Genomic DNA, 2475 nt, shown 5'->3' on the forward strand with positions numbered 1-2475 from the left:
GAGGTTTGGTACCAGGCTCAGGACCAGTCCAGGGCCAGCACAGCCAAGGGCTGCTGATTATGGTGTGGAGAGGGCTTCCAGCCCATACTGCAGGGAGGCCATGGCTAGGGCCAACCCCTGCCCAGGGGAGCTGCTTTGAGGTGGGGATCTTGTGCTGGACCCCACCAGAGCTGCAGCTTGGCCCTGCTGATCCAGACCTGGTTCTTGACCCACAGCTGACGTCCCTGCCTGGCCTCGGCCCGTGCCCACGGAGGTGCCCAGTGCCCCAGGCTGAGGCTGCTCCCAACCCCCTTGGCCTGCCCTGCTCCCTTGCTGGGGGCAGTGGCATGACCCCTGCCCTGCCAGCCCCCATGGTGACTGCCCCATGGCAGAGCAGGGACCACCCCCATGGCCCCCCTGAGCTAAGCATCATCGATCTGCCCCAAGGCTCGCCCACATTGCTGACCCACAGCCTGGCCCTGGGCTCCTAACTGCCCCCCCCCAGCCCAGCCCCAGGTCTTGAACCACCCCCCCAGCACTGACCCCCAACTCAATCCCAAGATCCTGAGTGGCCCCCTGGCACAGCCATCAGTCCCTATTTCCTCAGGGGTAGAATGGCTTCCCCCACCCCCCCAGCTACCCCTGGACCGCACAACACCCCCCCTGGTGCCATGCACCCAGGCCCCACAGCTGGGATGGACCCAAGGCCAGCAGAGCGGCATGTCCTGTGAAACAGCCCCACGGGGACTCCTGACCCAGCTTGGGACTCAGCGGACAACCAGCAGCACCCACTGAAGTTAGGGGGTTCATAGCACCCCCCCATCGCTGACCCTGGGTGTGAGGTGCAGGGATGCTCTTGCTGAGAGACAAGGCTGGTGTTGGGGTCCCTGTGGGTCCCCCCCACGCACACTGGGAGCGATGCTGCTGTGGCTTGGGGCCAACTTGGAGAGAGAGGGCGTGTTTGTGGGTCCGTGCCTATTGGGAATTCACCTGGTCTTCTCTGGGAATTCACCCCGTCTTCTCTGCCCTTCCCTGCACACAGAGAGATGCATGCCCACACGTCGCTCCCTGAGGACACACACAGACCTCAACAACGGGAATGCAAACCACCACTTTGTATTGGGGATGTTGGGGGTGAGGGATTCCCGCGGGACCATGGTCTGGCTGTCTGGGGTTGCTGTTGCTCCCGGCGGTGCTTGGTGCCTCCACGCAGCATCGCCCTGACCACGCTGTGAGGGTGCGGGCTGGTCTCAGAGGGCTGCTCGGAGATTGGCGCTGGGGACCCAGGAGCCCATCAGGGATACCATCGCCTGCAGGAGGAAAGGTCTGGCAGTGCCTGTCCCAACCAGGGCAGCAGTGAGGGCTCAGGGATGTCTCCATGCCCCTAGGCTGCATATTCTCCCCTCTTTCTCCAACAGCCTCACCTCTAACCCCAACAGGCAGCCACCTCAGCCCTTTGGGCAGCCCTGAACCTACCTCCGACAGCAGAAGTCCTGCTCAGAGCAAATGCCAACGCGACCGATCCCTGGAGGGCACGACCCGTGAGAGCAGAAGCCCCCACGGCGCTCACAGTCCTGGGGCAATCCTCGAGCGAGGGACAGCCCTGCAGAAAGAGGAGACCTTGGGCATGGCCCTGCCAAGATGCTGAGAGCAGCCCCTGGTCCCTGTGTGGCCAGCGTTAGCCCACCCCCGACTGTCCCCTGCCACGAATGCCTGGGCAGGCGTCTGCATCAGAAATCAAGATGATGTTTATGGCACTTGGATGGGAGACACTCACTACCATCCCTCAGCAGCCTCCGGGAGAGGCTCTCCAACACGTCTGCTGGCTCCCTCCTGGCACAAGGGAGGACTTCGAGGGTGGAAGCAGGATCTGCCTTCCTCCCTCCTCCTCCTCTCCAGCAGGGCTGCTTTGCCCAGTGCAGCTGACTCAGAAAGGCAAGGGCCAGGAGGTACGGAGGAGGTCGCAAATCTTCGTCTGTGGAATGCAAGAGCTTTGTTACAAGGTCCCAGCTCTTGTCCCAGCTGTAGAACCTGCAGCAGGAACCTTTTCTTAAAGGCATGGGGTGTGAGGGACCCCAGGGGGGATGCCACAGCAACCATGAGAAGTCACACATGACTCATCATCTCAGCTGGCAAATCCTCCCTACAAAATATTGACAAAGGACAAATCCTCCACGTTCCCCCCCACATTTCTTACCTGCTGCTCCCTGGAGCATCAGGAGGAGGAGAGCACAGAGGAGAGGCAGGATCCTCATGGCTGGGAGTCACCGGCAGGCTCACAGCTCTGGGGAGAAGAGAAAGGAGGCAGAGATGAACAGGAGGGTCCCTGCCTGCGTGTCGTGCAGCACCTGCACAGGGACGGGACTGAGGAGAGGGGACAGCCCGTCCAGGAGGAGATGTGACCAGTCACCGGCGGGAGGACGCGCTCGACAGCCCCAAGGTAGGAGCCTCCCACAGCCTTTCGGCTCCCGGCAGCAGCAGCAGCAGCAGCAGCAG

The sequence above is a fragment of the Aptenodytes forsteri genome, unplaced genomic scaffold (genome assembly GCF_000699145.1).
Source record: "Aptenodytes forsteri isolate BGI_AS27 unplaced genomic scaffold, ASM69914v1 Scaffold57, whole genome shotgun sequence".
Taxonomy (NCBI): domain Eukaryota; kingdom Metazoa; phylum Chordata; class Aves; order Sphenisciformes; family Spheniscidae; genus Aptenodytes; species Aptenodytes forsteri.